The sequence below is a fragment of the Colletes latitarsis genome, chromosome 1 (genome assembly GCF_051014445.1).
Source record: "Colletes latitarsis isolate SP2378_abdomen chromosome 1, iyColLati1, whole genome shotgun sequence".
Classification (NCBI taxonomy): Eukaryota; Metazoa; Arthropoda; class Insecta; order Hymenoptera; family Colletidae; genus Colletes; species Colletes latitarsis.
Genome location: NC_135134.1, coordinates 21,957,340 through 21,977,922, shown reverse-complemented (window position 1 = coordinate 21,977,922; position 20,583 = coordinate 21,957,340).

The following is a 20,583-nucleotide window of genomic DNA, read 5'->3' as shown; positions in this document are numbered from 1 at the left end:
GCCAGATCCCGGGCTTTTTCTGGTTCTGGATCACGTAGTAATGTGGTATCACACTGAAACAGTCCATTAAACCTGGTTTCGATCGATATTTTAGAGGATAACGCATGTTAGGTCTAGGTTAGGTCTGGGATTTGCCCTCATCAGGCTCATACTTTCGCATTCTTCACATACTTGTTGAACAGAGCCCGGGTTTTTTCTGGTTTGGATCACGTAGTAATGTGGTACCACACAAAAACAGTCGACTGAGCCTGGTCTCGGTCAATATTTTAGAGGATAACGCATGTTAGGTCTAGGTTAGGTCTGGGATTTGCCCTCATCAGGCTCATACTTTTGCATATTTCTCGTACTTGTTAGCCAGATCCTGCGCATTTTCTGGTTTGGATCACGTAGTAATGTGCTACCACACTGAAACAGTCGACTAAACCTGGTCACGATCAATATTTTAGAGGATAACGCATGTTAGGTCTTGGTTAGGTCTGGGATTTGCTCACATCATGCTCATACTTTCGCATATTTCTCATTCTTGTTGGCCAGATCCTGGGCTTTCACTGGTTTGGATCGCGCAGTAATGTGGTACCACACTGAAACGGGCTATTAAACCTGGTTTCGATTAATATTTTAGAGGATAACACATGTTAGGTCTAGGTTAGACCTTGGATTTGCACTCATCAGGGTCATACTTTCGCATTCTTCACATACTTGTTGAACAGAGCCCGGGTTTTTTCTGGTTTGGATCACGTGGTGTGTGTGGTACCACACTGAAACAGTCAATTAAACCTAGTCTGTGTCAACATTTCAAAGGATAACCCATGTTAGGTCTAGGTTAGGTCTGGGATTTGCTCTCATCAGTCTCATACTTTCGCATGTTTCTCATACTTGATGGCCAGATTCTGGGCTTTTTTTGGTTTGGATCACGCAGTAATGTGGTACCACACTGAAACAGACCATTAAACCTGGTCACGATCAATATTTTAGAGGATAACGCAACTTAGGTCTTGGTTAGGCCTTCAGGCTCTCATCAGGCTCACACGTTCGCATTCTTCACATACCTGGTAAGCAGATCGAGGGTTTCTTCTGGTTTGCGTCACGTGGTAATTTGGTAGCACTCTGAAACAGTCCATTAAGCCTGGTTTCGATCAATATTTTAGAGGATAACGCATGTTAGGTCTTGGTTCGGCCTTGGATTTGCCCTCATCAGGCTCACACGATCGCATTCTTCACATACCTGGTGAAAAGAACCTGGGTTTTTTCTAGTTTGGATCACGTGGTAATGTGGTACCACACTGAAACAGTCGATTAAACCTGGTTTCGATCGATATTTTAGAGGATAACGCATGTTAGGTCCATGTTAGGTCTGGGATTTGCTCTCATCAGGCTCATACATTCGCATATTTCTCATACTTGATGGCCAGATCCTGGGCTTTTTCTGGTTTGGATCACGTAGTAATGTGGTACCACACTGAAACTGTCCATTAAACCTGGTTTCGATCAATATTTTAGAGGATAACGCATGTTAGGTCTGTGTCAGGTCTGGGATTTCCTCTCATCAGGCTCATACATTCACATTTTCCGCATACTTGTTGGCCAGATTCTGGGCTTTTTTTGGCTTGGATCACGTAGTAATGTGGTACCATACTGAAACTGTCCATTAAACCTGGTTTCGATCGATATTTTAGAGGATAACGCATGTTAGGTCCATGTTAGGTCTGGGATTTGCTCTCATCAGGCTCATACTTTCGCATATTTCTCATACTTGATGGCCAGATCCTGGGCTTTTTCTGGTTTGGATCACGTAGTAATGTGGTACCACACTGAAACTGTCCATTAAACCTGGTTTCGATCAATATTTTAGAGGATAACGCATGTTAGGTCTGTGTCAGGTCTGGGATTTCCTCTCATCAGGCTCATACATTCACATTTTCCGCATACTTGTTGGCCAGATTCTGGGCTTTTTTTGGCTTGGATCACGTAGTAATGTGGTACCACACTGAAACTGTCCATTAAGCCTGGTTTCGATCGATATTTTAGAGGATAACACATGTTAGGTCTAGGTTAGGTCTGGGATTTGCACTCATCAGGCTCATACTTTCGCATATTTCTCATACTTGATGGCCAGATCCTGGGCTTTTTCTGGTTTGGATCACAAAGTACTGTGGTACCACACTGAAACAGACCATTAAACCTGGTTTCGATCAATATTTTAGAGGATAACACATGTTAAGTCTGAGTTGGATGTAGGATTTGCCCCCATCAGGCTCATACTTTCGCATATATCTCTTACTTGATGGCCAGATTCTGGGCTCTTTCTGGATTGGATCACGTAGTAATGTGGTACCGCACTGAAACAGTCGACTAAACCTGGTCTCGATCAATATTTTAGGGGAAAACGCATGTTAGGTCTGGATTAGGTCTGGGATTTGACCTCATCAGGCTCATACTTTCGCATTTTCCGCATACTTGTTGGCCAGATCCCGGACTTTTTCTGGTTCCGATCACGTGGTAATGTAGTATCGCACTGAAACAGTCCATTAAACCTGGTTTCGATCAATATTTTAGAGGATAACACATGTTAAGTCTGAGTTGGATGTAGGATTTGCCCCCATCAGGCTCATACTTTCGCATATATCTCTTACTTGATGGCCAGATTCTGGGCTCTTTCTGGATTGGATCACGTAGTAATGTGGTACCACACTGAAACAGTCGATTAAACCTGGTTTCGATCGATATTTTAGAGGATAACGCATGTTAGGTCTAGGTTAGGTCTGGGATATGCACTCATCAGGCTCATACTTTCGCATATTTCTCATACTTGATGGCCAGATTCTGGGCCTTTTTTGGTTTCGATCACGTAGTAATGCGGTACCACGCTGAAACAGACGATTAAACCCTGTTTCGATCAATATTGTAGAGGATAACGCATGTTAGGTCTAGGTTAGGTCTGGGATTTGCCCTCATCAGGCTCATACTTTTGCATATTTCTCGTACTTGTTAGCCAAATCCTGCGCTTTTTCTGGTTTGGATCACGTAGTAATGTGGTACCACACTGAAACAGTCGACTAAACCTGGTGACGATCAATATTTTAGAGGATAACGCATGTTAGGTCTGGATTAGGTCTGGGATTTGCCCTCATCAGGCTCATACTTTCGCATTTTCCGCATACTTGTTGGCCAGATCCCGGGCTTTTTCTGGTTCGGATCACGTAGTAATGTGGTACCACACTGAAACAGTCGACTAAACCTGGTCTCGGTCAATGTTTTAGAGGATAACGCATGTTAGGTCTAGGTTAGGTCTGGGATTTGCCCTCATCAGGCTCATACTTTTGCATATTTCTCGTACTTGTTAGCCAAATCCTGCGCTTTTTCTGGTTTGGATCACGTAGTAATGTGGTACCACACTGAAACAGTCGACTAAACCTGGTGACGATCAATATTTTAGAGGATAACGCATGTTAGGTCTGGATTAGGTCTGGGATTTGCCCTCATCAGGCTCATACTTTCGCATTTTCCGCATACTTGTTGGCCAGATCCCGGGCTTTTTCTGGTTCGGATCACGTAGTAATGTGGTATCACACTGAAACAGTCCATTAAACCTGGTCTCGATTGATATTTTAGAGGATAACGCATGTTAGGTCTAGGTTAGGTCTGGGATTTGCTCTCATCAGTCTCATACTTTCGCATGTTTCTCATACTTGATGGCCAGATTCTGGGCTTTTTTTGGTTTGGATCACGCAGTAATGTGGTACCACACTGAAACAGACCATTAAACCTGGTCACGATCAATATTTTTGAGGATAATGCATGTTTGGTCTAGGTTAGGTCTGGGATTTGCACTGATCAGGCTCATACTTTCGCATATTTCTCATACTTGATGGCCAGATCCTGGGCTTTTCCTGGTATGGACCACGTAGTAATATGGTACCACACTGAAACAGTCGACTAAACCTGGTCTGGGTCAATATTTTAGAGGATAACGCATGTTAGGTCTTGGTTAGGTCTGGGATTTGCTCTCATCAGGCTCATACTTTTGCATATTTCTCGTACTTGTTGGCTAGATCCTGCGCTTTTTCTGGTTTGGATCACGTAGTAGTGTGGTACCACACTGAAACAGTCGACTAAACCTGGTCTCGGTCAATATTTTAGAGGATAACGCATGTTAGGTCTAGGTTAGGTCTGGGATTTGCCCTCATCAGGCTCATACTTTTGCATATTTCTCGTACTTGTTAGCCAAATCCTGCGCTTTTTCTGGTTTGGATCACGTAGTAATGTGGTACCACACTGAAACAGTCGACTAAACCTGGTGACGATCAATATTTTAGAGGATAACGCATGTTAGGTCTGGATTAGGTCTGGGATTTGCCCTCATCAGGCTCATACTTTCGCATTTTCCGCATACTTGTTGGCCAGATCCCGGGCTTTTTCTGGTTCGGATCACGTAGTAATGTGGTATCACACTGAAACAGTCCATTAAACCTGGTTTCGATTGATATTTTAGAGGATAACGCATGTTAGGTCTAGGTTAGGTCTGGGATTTGCTCTCATCAGTCTCATACTTTCGCATGTTTCTCATACTTGATGGCCAGATTCTGGGCTTTTTTTGGTTTGGATCACGCAGTAATGTGGTACCACACTGAAACAGACCATTAAACCTGGTCACGATCAATATTTTTGAGGATAATGCATGTTAGGTCTAGGTTAGGTCTGGGATTTGCACTGATCAGGCTCATACTTTCGCATATTTCTCATACTTGATGGCCAGATCCTGGGCTTTTCCTGGTATGGACCACGTAGTAATATGGTACCACACTGAAACAGTCGACTAAACCTGGTCTGGGTCAATATTTTAGAGGATAACGCATGTTAGGTCTTGGTTAGGTCTGGGATTTGCTCTCATCAGGCTCATACTTTTGCATATTTCTCGTACTTGTTGGCTAGATCCTGCGCTTTTTCTGGTTTGGATCACGTAGTAGTGTGGTACCACACTGAAACAGTCGACTAAACCTGGTCACGATCAATATTTTAGAGGATAACGCATGTTAGGTCTAGGTTAGGTCTGGGCTTTACTCCCATCATGCTCATACTTTCGCATATTTCTCATGCTTGTTGGCCAGATCCTGGGCTTTCACTGGTTTGGGTCACGTAGTTATGTGGTACCACACTGAAACAGTCCATTAAACCAGGTTTCGATCAATATTTTTGAGGATAACGCATGTTAGGTCCATGTTAGGTCTTGGATTTGCTCTCATCAGGCTTATACATTCACATTTTCCGCATACTTGATGGCCAGGTCCTGGCCTTTTTCTGGTTTGGATCACGTAGTTATGTGGTATCATACTGAAACAGTCGACTGAACCTGGTCATGATCAATATTTTAGAGGATAACCCATGTTAGGTCTAGGTTAGGTCTGGGATTTGCACTCATCAGGCTCATACATTCACATTTTCCGCATACTTGTTGGCCAGATCCTGGGCTTTTCCTGTTTTGGATCAAGTGGTAATGTGGCATCACACGGAAAGAGTCCATTAAACCTGGTTTCGATCAATATTTTAGAGGATAACGCAACTTAGGTCTTGGTTAGGCCTTCAGGCTCTCATCAGGCTCACACGTTCGCATTCTTCACATACCTGGTAAGCAGATCGAGGGTTTTTTCTGGTTTGCATCACGTGGTAATGTGGTAGCACACTGAAACAGACAATTATGCCTGGTTTCTATCAGTATTTTAGAGGATAACACATGTTAGGACTAGGTTAGGTCTGGGATTTGCACTCATCAGGCTCATACTTTCGCATATTTCTCATACTTGTTGGCCAGATTCAGAGCTTTTTCTGGTTTGGATCACGTAGTTATGTGGTATCATACTGAAACAGTCGACTGAACCTGGTCATGATCAATATTTTAGAGGATAACGCATGTTAGGTCTAGGTTAGGTCTGGGATTTGGACTCATCAGGCTCATACATTCACATTTTCCGCATACTTGTTGGCCAGATCCTGGGCTTTTTATGGTTTAGATCAAGTGGTAATGTGGCACCACACTGAAACAGTCCATTAAGCCTGGTTTCGATCAATATTTTAGAGGATAACGCATGTTAGGTCTTGGTTCGGCCTTGGATTTGCCCTCATCAGGCTCACACGATCGCATTCTTCACATACCTGGTGAAAAGAACCTGGGTTTTTTCTAGTTTGGATCACGTGGTAATGTGGTACCACACTGAAACAGTCGATTAAACCTGGTTTCGATCGATATTTTAGAGGATAACGCATGTTAGGTCCATGTTAGGTCTGGGATTTGCTCTCATCATGGTCATACATTCGCATATTTCTCATACTTGATGGCCAGATCCTGGGCTTTTTCTGGTTTGGATCACGTAGTAATGTGGTACCACACTGAAACTGTCCATTAAACCTGGCTCCGATCAATATTTTAGAGGATAACGCATGTTAGGTCTATGTCAGGTCTGGGATTTCCTCTCATCAGGCTCATACATTCACATTTTCCGCATACTTGTTGGCCAGATCCTGGGCTTTTTATGGTTTAGATCAAGTGGTAATGTGGCACCACACTGAAACAGTCCATTAAGCCTGGTTTCGATCAATATTTTAGTGGATAACGCATGTTAGGTCTTGGTTCGGCCTTGGATTTGCCCTCATCAGGCTCACACGATCGCATTCTTCACATACCTGGTGAAAAGAACCTGGGTTTTTTCTAGTTTGGATCACGTGGTAATGTGGTACCACACTGAAACAGTCCATTAAACCTAGTCTGGGTCAACATTTCAAAGGATAACTCACGTCAGGTCTAGGTTAGGTCTCGGATTTGCTCTCATCAGGCTCATACATTCGCATATTTCTCATACTTGATGGCCAGATCCTGGGCTTTTTTCTGGTTTGGATCACGTAGTAATGTGGTACCACACTGAAACTGTCCATTAAACCTGGTTTCGATCAATATTTTAGAGGATAACGCATGTTAGGTCTGTGTCAGGTCTGGGATTTCCTCTCATCAGGCTCATACATTCACATTTTCCGCATACTTGTTGGCCAGATTCTGGGCTTTTTTTGGCTTGGATCACGTAGTAATGTGGTACCACACTGAAACTGTCCATTAAACCTGGTTTCGATCGATATTTTAGAGGATAACGCATGTTAGGTCCATGTTAGGTCTGGGATTTGCTCTCATCAGGCTCATACTTTCGCATATTTCTCATACTTGATGGCCAGGTCCTGGCCTTTTTCTGGTTTGGATCACGTAGTAATGTGGTACCACACTGAAACAGTCGACTAAACCTGGTCTCGGTCAATATTTTGGAGGATAACGCATGTTAGGTCTAGGTTAGGTCTGGGATTTGCTCTCATCATGGTCATACTTTCGCATACTTCTCATACTTGTTGGCCAGATCCTGGGCTTTCACTGGTTTGGATCACGTAGTTATGTGGTACCACACTGAAACAGTCAAATTAAACCTGGTCTCGATCAGTATTTTAGAGGATAACACATGTTAGGTCTAGGTTAGGTCTGGGATTTGCACTCATCCGGCTCATACTTTCGCATATTTCTCATACTTGATGGCCAGATTCAGAGCTTTTTCTGGTTTGGATCACGTGGTAATGTGGTACCACACTCAAACAGTCAATTAAACCTAGTCTGGGTCAACATTTCAAAGGATAACTCATGTTAGGTCTAGGTTAGGTCTGGGATTTGCCCTCATCAGGCTCATACTTTCGCATATATCTAATACTTGATGGCCGGATTCTTGGCCTTTTATGGTTTAGATCACGTAGTAATGCGGTACCACACTGAAACAGTCCATTAAACCTGGTTCCGAACAATATTTTTGAGGATAACGCATGTTATGGTCTCGGTTAGGTCTAGGATTTGCCCAGCATCAGGCACGTGATTTCGCATATTTCTCATACTTGTTGGCCAGATTCTGGGCTTTCACTGCTTTGGATCACGTAGCAATGTGGTACCACACTGAAACAGTCCAGTAAACCTGGTTTTGATCAATAATTTAGAAGATAACTCTTGTTAGGTCTGGGTTAGGTCTGGGATTTGCCCTCTTCAGTCTCATACTTTCGCATTCTTCACATTCTTGTTGGCCAGATCCTGGGTTTTTTCTGGTTTTGATCACATAGTAATGTGGTACCACACTGAAACTGTCCATTAAACCTGGTTTCGATCAATATTTTAGAGGATAACGCATGTCAGGTCTATGTTAGGTCTGGGATTTGCTCTCATCAGGCTCATACTTTCGCATATTTCTAATACTTGTTGGCCAGATTCTGGGCTTTTTTTGGCTTGGATCACGTAGTAATGTGGGACCACACTGAAACAGTCGATTAAACCTGGTCTCGATCAATATTTTAGAGGATAACGCATGTTAGGTCTGGGTTAGGTCTGGGATTTGCACTCATCAGGCTCATACTTTCGCATATTTCTCATACTTGATGGCCAGATCCTGGCCTTTTTCTGGTTTGGATCACGTAGTAATGTGGTACCACACTGAGACAGTCGACTAAACCTGGTCACGATCAATATTTTAGAGGATAACACATGTTAGGTCTAGGTTAGGTCTGGGATTTGCACTCATCAGGCTCATACTTTCGCATATTTCTCATACTTGATGGCCAGATCCTGGGCTTTTTCTGGTTTGGATCACTTAGTACTGTGGTACCACACTGAAACAGTCGACTAAACCTGGTCTCGATCAATATTTTAGGGGAAAACGCATGTTAGGTCTGGATTAGGTCGGGGATTTGACCTCATCAGGCTCATACTTTCGCATTTTCCGCATACTTGTTGGCCAGATCCCGGGCTTTTTCTGGTTCGGATCACGTGGTAATGTGGTATGACACTGAAACAGTCCATTAAACCTGGTTTCGATCAATATTTTAGAGGATAACACATGTTAAGTCTGAGTTGGATGTAGGATTTGCCCCCATCAGGCTCATACTTTCGCATATATCTCTTACTTGATGGCCAGATTCTGGGCTCTTTCTGGATTGGATCACGTGGTAATGTGGTACCACGCTGAAACAGGCCATTAAACCTGGTTTCGATCAATATTTTAGAGGATAACGCATGTTAGGTCTAGGTTAGGTCTGGGATTTGCTCTCATCAGTCTCATACTTTCGCATGTTTCTCATACTTGATGGCCAGATTCTGGGCTTTTTTTGGTTTGGATCACGCAGTAATGTGGTACCACACTGAAACAGACCATTAAACCTGGTCACGATCAATATTTTTGAAGATAATGCATGTTAGGTCTAGGTTAGGTCTGGGATTTGCCCTCATCAGGCTCACACTTTCACATTTTCCGCATACTTGTTGGCCAGATCCTGGACTTTTTCTTGATTGGATCACGTAGTTATGTGGTACCAAACCGAAACAGTCGACTAAGCCTGGTCACGATCGATATTTTAGTGGATAATGCATGCTAGGTCTGGATTGGGTATGGGATTTGCCCTCATCAGTCTCATACTTTCGCATTCTTCACATACTTCTTGAACAGATCCTGGGTTTTTTCTGGTATGGATCACATAGTAGTGTGGTACCACACTGAAACAGTCGATTAAAACTTGTTTCGATCGATATTTTAGAGGATAACGCATGTTAGGTCTGGATCAGGTCTGGGATTTTCCCACATCAGGCTCATACTTTCGCATATTTCTCATACTTGATGGCCAGGTCCTGGTCTTTTTCTGGTTTGGATCACGTAGTAATGTGGTACCACACTGAAACAGTCGACTAAACCTGGTCTCGGTCAATATTTTGGAGGATAACGCATGTTAGGTCTAGGTTAGGTCTGGGATTTGCTCTCATCATGGTCATACTTTCGCATATTTCTCATACTTGTTGGCCAGATCCTGGGCTTTCACTGGTTTGGATCACGTAGTTATGTGGTACCACACTGAAACAGTCAAATTAAACCTGGTCTCGATCAGTATTTTAGAGGATAACACATGTTCGGTCTAGGTTAGGTCTGGGATTTGCACTCATCCGGCTCATACTTTCGCATATTTCTCATACTTGATGGCCAGATTCAGAGCTTTTTCTGGTTTGGATCACGTGGTAATGTGGTACCACACTGAAACAGTCAATTAAACCTAGTCTGGGTCAACATTTCAAAGGATAACTCATGTTAGGTCTAGGTTAGGTCTGGGATTTGCCCTCATCAGGCTCATACTTTCGCATATATCTAATACTTGATGGCCGGATTCTTGGCCTTTTATGGTTTAGATCACGTAGTAATGCGGTACCACACTGAAACAGTCCATTAAACCTGGTTCCGAACAATATTTTTGAGGATAATGCATGTTAGGTCTAGGTTAGGTCTGGGATTTGCACTGATCAGGCTCATACTTTCGCATATTTCTCATACTTGATGGCCAGATCCTGGGCTTTTCCTGGTATGGACCACGTAGTAATATAGTACCACACTGAAACAGTCGACTAAACCTGGTCTGGGTCAATATTTTAGAGGATAACGCATGTTAGGTCTTGGTTAGGTCTGGGATTTGCTCTCATCAGGCTCATACTTTTGCATATTTCTCGTACTTGTTGGCTAGATCCTGCGCTTTTTCTGGTTTGGATCACGTAGTAGTGTGGTACCACACTGAAACAGTCGACTAAACCTGGTCACGATCAATATTTTAGAGGATAACGCATGTTAGGTCTAGGTTAGGTCTGGGCTTTACTCCCATCATGCTCATACTTTCGCATATTTCTCATGCTTGTTGGCCAGATCCTGGGCTTTCACTGGTTTGGGTCACGTAGTTATGTGGTACCACACTGAAACAGTCCATTAAACCAGGTTTCGATCAATATTTTTGAGGATAACGCATGTTAGGTCCATGTTAGGTCTGGGATTTGCTCTCATCAGGCTTATACATTCACATTTTCCGCATACTTGATGGCCAGGTCCTGGCCTTTTTCTGGTTTGGATCACGTAGTTATGTGGTATCATACTGAAACAGTCGACTGAACCTGGTCATGATCAATATTTTAGAGGATAACCCATGTTAGGTCTAGGTTAGGTCTGGGATTTGCACTCATCAGGCTCATACATTCACATTTTCCGCATACTTGTTGGCCAGATCCTGGGCTTTTCCTGTTTTGGATCAAGTGGTAATGTGGCATCACACGGAAAGAGTCCATTAAACCTGGTTTCGATCAATATTTTAGAGGATAACGCAACTTAGGTCTTGGTTAGGCCTTCAGGCTCTCATCAGGCTCACACGTTCGCATTCTTCACATACCTGGTAAGCAGATCGAGGGTTTTTTCTGGTTTGCATCACGTGGTAATGTGGTAGCACACTGAAACAGACAATTATGCCTGGTTTCTATCAGTATTTTAGAGGATAACACATGTTAGGACTAGGTTAGGTCTGGGATTTGCACTCATCAGGCTCATACTTTCGCATATTTCTCATACTTGTTGGCCAGATTCAGAGCTTTTTCTGGTTTGGATCACGTAGTTATGTGGTATCATACTGAAACAGTCGACTGAACCTGGTCATGATCAATATTTTAGAGGATAACGCATGTTAGGTCTAGGTTAGGTCTGGGATTTGCACTCATCAGGCTCATACATTCACATTTTCCGCATACTTGTTGGCCAGATCCTGGGCTTTTTATGGTTTAGATCAAGTGGTAATGTGGCACCACACTGAAACAGTCCTTTAAGCCTGGTTTCGATCAATATTTTAGAGGATAACGCATGTTAGGTCTTGGTTCGGCCTTGGATTTGCCCTCATCAGGCTCACACGATCGCATTCTTCACATACCTGGTGAAAAGAACCTGGGTTTTTTCTAGTTTGGATCACGTGGTAATGTGGTACCACACTGAAACAGTCGATTAAACCTGGTTTCGATCGATATTTTAGAGGATAACGCATGTTAGGTCCATGTTAGGTCTGGGATTTGCTCTCATCATGGTCATACATTCGCATATTTCTCATACTTGATGGCCAGATCCTGGGCTTTTTCTGGTTTGGATCACGTAGTAATGTGGTACCACACTGAAACTGTCCATTAAACCTGGCTCCGATCAATATTTTAGAGGATAACGCATGTTAGGTCTATGTCAGGTCTGGGATTTCCTCTCATCAGGCTCATACATTCACATTTTCCGCATACTTGTTGGCCAGATCCTGGGCTTTTTATGGTTTAGATCAAGTGGTAATGTGGCACCACACTGAAACAGTCCATTAAGCCTGGTTTCGATCAATATTTTATTGGATAACGCATGTTAGGTCTTGGTTCGGCCTTGGATTTGCCCTCATCAGGCTCACACGATCGCATTCTTCACATACCTGGTGAAAAGAACCTGGGTTTTTTCTAGTTTGGATCACGTGGTAATGTGGTACCACACTGAAACAGTCGATTAAACCTGGTTTCGATCGATATTTTAGAGGATAACGCATGTTAGGTCCATGTTAGGTCTGGGATTTGCTCTCATCAGGCTCATACTTTCGCATATTTCTCATACTTGATGGCCAGGTCCTGGCCTTTTTCTGGTTTGGATCACGTAGTAATGTGGTACCACACTGAAACAGTCGACTAAACCTGGTCTCGGTCAATATTATAGAGGATAACGCATGTTAGGTCTAGGTTAGGTCTGGGATTTGCTCTCATCATGGTCATACTTTCGCATATTTCTCATACTTGTTGGCCAGATCCTGGGCTTTCACTGGTTTGGATCACGTAGTTATGTGGTACCACACTGAAACAGTGAAATTAAACCTGGTCTCGATCAGTATTTTAGAGGATAACACATGTTAGGACTAGGTTAGGTCTGGGATTTGCACTCATCAGGCTCATACTTTCGCATATTTCTCATACTTGATGGCCAGATTCAGAGCTTTTTCTGGTTTGGATCACGTGGTAATGTGGTACCACACTGAAACAGTCGACTAAACCTGGTCACGATCAATATTTTAGAGGATAACGCATGTTAGGTCTGGGTTAGGTCTGGGATTTGCACTCATCAGGCTCATACTTTCGCATATTTCTCATACTTGATGGCCAGATCCTGGCCTTTTTCTGGTTTGGATCACGTAGTAATGTGGGACCACACTGAAACAGTCGATTAAACCTGGTCTCGATCAATATTTTAGAGGATAACGCATGTTAGGTCTGGGTTAGGTCTGGGATTTGCACTCATCAGGCTCATACTTTCGCATATTTCTCATACTTGATGGCCAGATCCTGGCCTTTTTCTGGTTTGGATCACGTAGTAATGTGGTACCACACTGAGACAGTCGACTAAACCTGGTCACGATCAATATTTTAGAGGATAACACATGTTAGGTCTAGGTTAGGTCTGGGATTTGCACTCATCAGGCTCATACTTTCGCATATTTCTCATACTTGATGGCCAGATCCTGGGCTTTTTCTGGTTTGGATCACTTAGTACTGTGGTACCACACTGAAACAGTCGACTAAACCTGGTCTCGATCAATATTTTAGGGGAAAACGCATGTTAGGTCTGGATTAGGTCGGGGATTTGACCTCATCAGGCTCATACTTTCGCATTTTCCGCATACTTGTTGGCCAGATCCCGGGCTTTTTCTGGTTCGGATCACGTGGTAATGTGGTATGACACTGAAACAGTCCATTAAACCTGGTTTCGATCAATATTTTAGAGGATAACACATGTTAAGTCTGAGTTGGATGTAGGATTTGCCCCCATCAGGCTCATACTTTCGCATATATCTCATACTTGATGGCCAGATTCAGAGCTTTTTCTGGTTTGGATCACGTGGTAATGTGGTACCACACTGAAACAGTCAATTAAACCTAGTCTGGGTCAACATTTCGAAGGATAACCCATGTTAGGTCTAGGTTAGGTCTGGGATTTGCTCTCATCAGTCTCATACTTTCGCATGTTTCTCATACTTGATGGCCAGATTCTGGGCTTTTTTTGGTTTGGATCACGCAGTAATGTGGTACCACACTGAAACAGACCATTAAACCTGGTCACGATCAATATTTTTGAAGATAATGCATGTTAGGTCTAGGTTAGGTCTGGGATTTGCCCTCATCAGGCTCACACTTTCACATTTTCCGCATACTTGTTGGCCAGATCCTGGACTTTTTCTTGATTGGATCACGTAGTTATGTGGTACCACACCGAAACAGTCGACTAAGCCTGGTCACGATCGATATTTTAGTGGATAATGCATGCTAGGTCTGGATGGGGTATGGGATTTGCCCTCATCAGTCTCATACTTTCGCATTCTTCACATACTTCTTGAACAGATCCTGGGTTTTTTCTGGTATGGATCACATAGTAGTGTGGTACCACACTGAAACAGTCGATTAAAACTTGTTTCGATCGATATTTTAGAGGATAACGCATGTTAGGTCTGGATCAGGTCTGGGATTTTCCCACATCAGGCTCATACTTTCGCATATTTCTCATACTTGATGGCCAGGTCCTGGTCTTTTTCTGGTTTGGATCACGTAGTAATGTGGTACCACACTGAAACAGTCGACTAAACCTGGTCTCGGTCAATATTTTGGAGGATAACGCATGTTAGGTCTAGGTTAGGTCTGGGATTTGCTCTCATCATGGTCATACTTTCGCATATTTCTCATACTTGTTGGCCAGATCCTGGGCTTTCACTGGTTTGGATCACGTAGTTATGTGGTACCACACTGAAACAGTCAAATTAAACCTGGTCTCGATCAGTATTTTAGAGGATAACACATGTTCGGTCTAGGTTAGGTCTGGGATTTGCACTCATCCGGCTCATACTTTCGCATATTTCTCATACTTGATGGCCAGATTCAGAGCTTTTTCTGGTTTGGATCACGTGGTAATGTGGTACCACACTGAAACAGTCAATTAAACCTAGTCTGGGTCAACATTTCAAAGGATAACTCATGTTAGGTCTAGGTTAGGTCTGGGATTTGCCCTCATCAGGCTCATACTTTCGCATATATCTAATACTTGATGGCCGGATTCTTGGCCTTTTATGGTTTAGATCACGTAGTAATGCGGTACCACACTGAAACAGTCCATTAAACCTGGTTCCGAACAATATTTTTGAGGTTAACGCATGTTATGGTCTCGGTTAGGTCTAGGATTTGCCCAGCATCAGGCACGTGATTTCGCATATTTCTCATACTTGTTGGCCAGATTCTGGGCTTTCACTGCTTTGGATCACGTAGCAATGTGGTACCACACTGAAACAGTCCAGTAAACCTGGTTTTGATCAATAATTTAGAAGATAACTCTTGTTAGGTCTGGGTTAGGTCTGGGATTTGCCCTCTTCAGTCTCATACTTTCGCATTCTTCACATTCTTATTGGCCAGATCCTGGGTTTTTTCTGGTTTTGATCACATAGTAATGTGGTACCACACTGAAACTGTCCATTAAACCTGGTTTCGATCAATATTTTAGAGGATAACGCATGTCAGGTCTATGTTAGGTCTGGGATTTGCTCTCATCAGGCTCATACTTTCGCATATTTCTCATACTTGTTGGCCAGATTCTGGGCTTTTTTTGGCTTGGATCACGTAGTAATGTGGGACCACACTGAAACAGTCGACTAAACCTGGTCACGATCAATATTTTAGAGGATAACACATGTTAGGTCTAGGTTAGGTCTGGGATTTGCACTCATCAGGCTCATACTTTCGCATATTTCTCATACTTGATGGCCAGATCCTGGGCTTTTTCTGGTTTGGATCACGTAGTTATGTGGTATCATACTGAAACAGTCGACTGAACCTGGTCATGATCAATATTTTAGAGGATAACGCATGTTAGGTCTAGGTTAGGTCTGGGATTTGCACTCATCAGGCTCATACATTCACATTTTCCGCATACTTGTTGGCCAGATCCTGGGCTTTTTATGGTTTAGATCAAGTGGTAATGTGGCACCACACTGAAACAGTCCATTAAGCCTGGTTTCGATCAATATTTTAGAGGATAACGCATGTTAGGTCTTGGTTCGGCCTTGGATTTGCCCTCATCAGGCTCACACGATCGCATTCTTCACATACCTGGTGAAAAGAACCTGGGTTTTTTCTAGTTTGGATCACGTGGTAATGTGGTACCACACTGAAACAGTCGATTAAACCTGGTTTCGATCGATATTTTAGAGGATAACGCATGTTAGGTCCATGTTAGGTCTGGGATTTGCTCTCATCATGGTCATACATTCGCATATTTCTCATACTTGATGGCCAGATCCTGGGCTTTTTCTGGTTTGGATCACGTAGTAATGTGGTACCACACTGAAACTGTCCATTAAACCTGGCTCCGATCAATATTTTAGAGGATAACGCATGTTAGGTCTATGTCAGGTCTGGGATTTCCTCTCATCAGGCTCATACATTCACATTTTCCGCATACTTGTTGGCCAGATCCTGGGCTTTTTATGGTTTAGATCAAGTGGTAATGTGGCACCACACTGAAACAGTCCATTAAGCCTGGTTTCGATCAATATTTTAGTGGATAACGCATGTTAGGTCTTGGTTCGGCCTTGGATTTGCCCTCATCAGGCTCACACGATCGCATTCTTCACATACCTGGTGAAAAGAACCTGGGTTTTTTCTAGTTTGGATCACGTGGTAATGTGGTACCACACTGAAACAGTCCATTAAACCTAGTCTGGGTCAACATTTCAAAGGATAACTCACGTCAGGTCTAGGTTAGGTCTCGGATTTGCTCTCATCAGGCTCATACATTCGCATATTTCTCATACTTGATGGCCAGATCCTGGGCTTTTTTCTGGTTTGGATCACGTAGTAATGTGGTACCACACTGAAACTGTCCATTAAACCTGGTTTCGATCAATATTTTAGAGGATAACGCATGTTAGGTCTGTGTCAGGTCTGGGATTTCCTCTCATCAGGCTCATACATTCACATTTTCCGCATACTTGTTGGCCAGATTCTGGGCTTTTTTTGGCTTGGATCACGTAGTAATGTGGTACCACACTGAAACTGTCCATTAAACCTGGTTTCGATCGATATTTTAGAGGATAACGCATGTTAGGTCCATGTTAGGTCTGGGATTTGCTCTCATCAGGCTCATACTTTCGCATATTTCTCATACTTGATGGCCAGGTCCTGGCCTTTTTCTGGTTTGGATCACGTAGTAATGTGGTACCACACTGAAACAGTCGACTAAACCTGGTCTCGGTCAATATTTTGGAGGATAACGCATGTTAGGTCTAGGTTAGGTCTGGGATTTGCTCTCATCATGGTCATACTTTCGCATACTTCTCATACTTGTTGGCCAGATCCTGGGCTTTCACTGGTTTGGATCACGTAGTTATGTGGTACCACACTGAAACAGTCAAATTAAACCTGGTCTCGATCAGTATTTTAGAGGATAACACATGTTAGGTCTAGGTTAGGTCTGGGATTTGCACTCATCCGGCTCATACTTTCGCATATTTCTCATACTTGATGGCCAGATTCAGAGCTTTTTCTGGTTTGGATCACGTGGTAATGTGGTACCACACTCAAACAGTCAATTAAACCTAGTCTGGGTCAACATTTCAAAGGATAACTCATGTTAGGTCTAGGTTAGGTCTGGGATTTGCCCTCATCAGGCTCATACTTTCGCATATATCTAATACTTGATGGCCGGATTCTTGGCCTTTTATGGTTTAGATCACGTAGTAATGCGGTACCACACTGAAACAGTCCATTAAACCTGGTTCCGAACAATATTTTTGAGGATAACGCATGTTATGGTCTCGGTTAGGTCTAGGATTTGCCCAGCATCAGGCACGTGATTTCGCATATTTCTCATACTTGTTGGCCAGATTCTGGGCTTTCACTGCTTTGGATCACGTAGCAATGTGGTACCACACTGAAACAGTCCAGTAAACCTGGTTTTGATCAATAATTTAGAAGATAACTCTTGTTAGGTCTGGGTTAGGTCTGGGATTTGCCCTCTTCAGTCTCATACTTTCGCATTCTTCACATTCTTGTTGGCCAGATCCTGGGTTTTTTCTGGTTTTGATCACATAGTAATGTGGTACCACACTGAAACTGTCCATTAAACCTGGTTTCGATCAATATTTTAGAGGATAACGCATGTCAGGTCTATGTTAGGTCTGGGATTTGCTCTCATCAGGCTCATACTTTCGCATATTTCTAATACTTGTTGGCCAGATTCTGGGCTTTTTTTGGCTTGGATCACGTAGTAATGTGGGACCACACTGAAACAGTCGATTAAACCTGGTCTCGATCAATATTTTAGAGGATAACGCATGTTAGGTCTGGGTTAGGTCTGGGATTTGCACTCATCAGGCTCATACTTTCGCATATTTCTCATACTTGATGGCCAGATCCTGGCCTTTTTCTGGTTTGGATCACGTAGTAATGTGGTACCACACTGAGACAGTCGACTAAACCTGGTCACGATCAATATTTTAGAGGATAACACATGTTAGGTCTAGGTTAGGTCTGGGATTTGCACTCATCAGGCTCATACTTTCGCATATTTCTCATACTTGATGGCCAGATCCTGGGCTTTTTCTGGTTTGGATCACTTAGTACTGTGGTACCACACTGAAACAGTCGACTAAACCTGGTCTCGATCAATATTTTAGGGGAAAACGCATGTTAGGTCTGGATTAGGTCGGGGATTTGACCTCATCAGGCTCATACTTTCGCATTTTCCGCATACTTGTTGGCCAGATCCCGGGCTTTTTCTGGTTCGGATCACGTGGTAATGTGGTATGACACTGAAACAGTCCATTAAACCTGGTTTCGATCAATATTTTAGAGGATAACACATGTTAAGTCTGAGTTGGATGTAGGATTTGCCCCCATCAGGCTCATACTTTCGCATATATCTCTTACTTGATGGCCAGATTCTGGGCTCTTTCTGGATTGGATCACGTGGTAATGTGGTACCACGCTGAAACAGGCCATTAAACCTGGTTTCGATCAATATTTTAGAGGATAACGCATGTTAGGTCTATGTTAGGTCCGGGATTTGCCCCCATCAGGCTCACACTTTCGCATTCTTCACATACCTGTTGAACAGATCCTGGGTTTTTTCTGGTTTGGATCACGTGGTAATGTGGTACCACACTGAAACAGTCAATTAAACCTAGTCTGGGTCAACATTTCGAAGGATAACCCATGTTAGGTCTAGGTTAGGTCTGGGATTTGCTCTCATCAGTCTCATACTTTCGCATGTTTCTCATACTTGATGGCCAGATTCTGGGCTTTTTTTGGTTTGGATCACGCAGTAATGTGGTACCACACTGAAACAGACCATTAAACCTGGTCACGATCAATATTTTTGAAGATAATGCATGTTAGGTCTAGGTTAGGTCTGGGATTTGCCCTCATCAGGCTCACACTTTCACATTTTCCGCATACTTGTTGGCCAGATCCTGGACTTTTTCTTGATTGGATCACGTAGTTATGTGGTACCAAACCGAAACAGTCGACTAAGCCTGGTCACGATCGATATTTTAGTGGATAATGCATGCTAGGTCTGGATTGGGTATGGGATTTGCCCTCATCAGTCTCATACTTTCGCATTCTTCACATACTTCTTGAACAGATCCTGGGTTTTTTCTGGTATGGATCACATAGTAGTGTGGTACCACACTGAAACAGTCGATTAAAACTTGTTTCGATCGATATTTTAGAGGATAACGCATGTTAGGTCTGGATCAGGTCTGGGATTTTCCCACATCAGGCTCATACTTTCGCATATTTCTCATACTTGATGGCCAGGTCCTGGTCTTTTTCTGGTTTGGATCACGTAGTAATGTGGTACCACACTGAAACAGTCGACTAAACCTGGTCTCGGTCAATATTTTGGAGGATAACGCATGTTAGGTCTAGGTTAGGTCTGGGATTTGCTCTCATCATGGTCATACTTTCGCATATTTCTCATACTTGTTGGCCAGATCCTGGGCTTTCACTGGTTTGGATCACGTAGTTATGTGGTACCACACTGAAACAGTCAAATTAAACCTGGTCTCGATCAGTATTTTAGAGGATAACACATGTTCGGTCTAGGTTAGGTCTGGGATTTGCACTCATCCGGCTCATACTTTCGCATATTTCTCATACTTGATGGCCAGATTCAGAGCTTTTTCTGGTTTGGATCACGTGGTAATGTGGTACCACACTGAAACAGTCAATTAAACCTAGTCTGGGTCAACATTTCAAAGGATAACTCATGTTAGGTCTAGGTTAGGTCTGGGATTTGCCCTCATCAGGCTCATACTTTCGCATATATCTAATACTTGATGGCCGGATTCTTGGCCTTTTATGGTTTAGATCACGTAGTAATGCGGTACCACACTGAAACAGTCCATTAAACCTGGTTCCGAACAATATTTTTGAGGATAATGCATGTTAGGTCTAGGTTAGGTCTGGGATTTGCACTGATCAGGCTCATACTTTCGCATATTTCTCATACTTGATGGCCAGATCCTGGGCTTTTCCTGGTATGGACCACGTAGTAATATAGTACCACACTGAAACAGTCGACTAAACCTGGTCTGGGTCAATATTTTAGAGGATAACGCATGTTAGGTCTTGGTTAGGTCTGGGATTTGCTCTCATCAGGCTCATACTTTTGCATA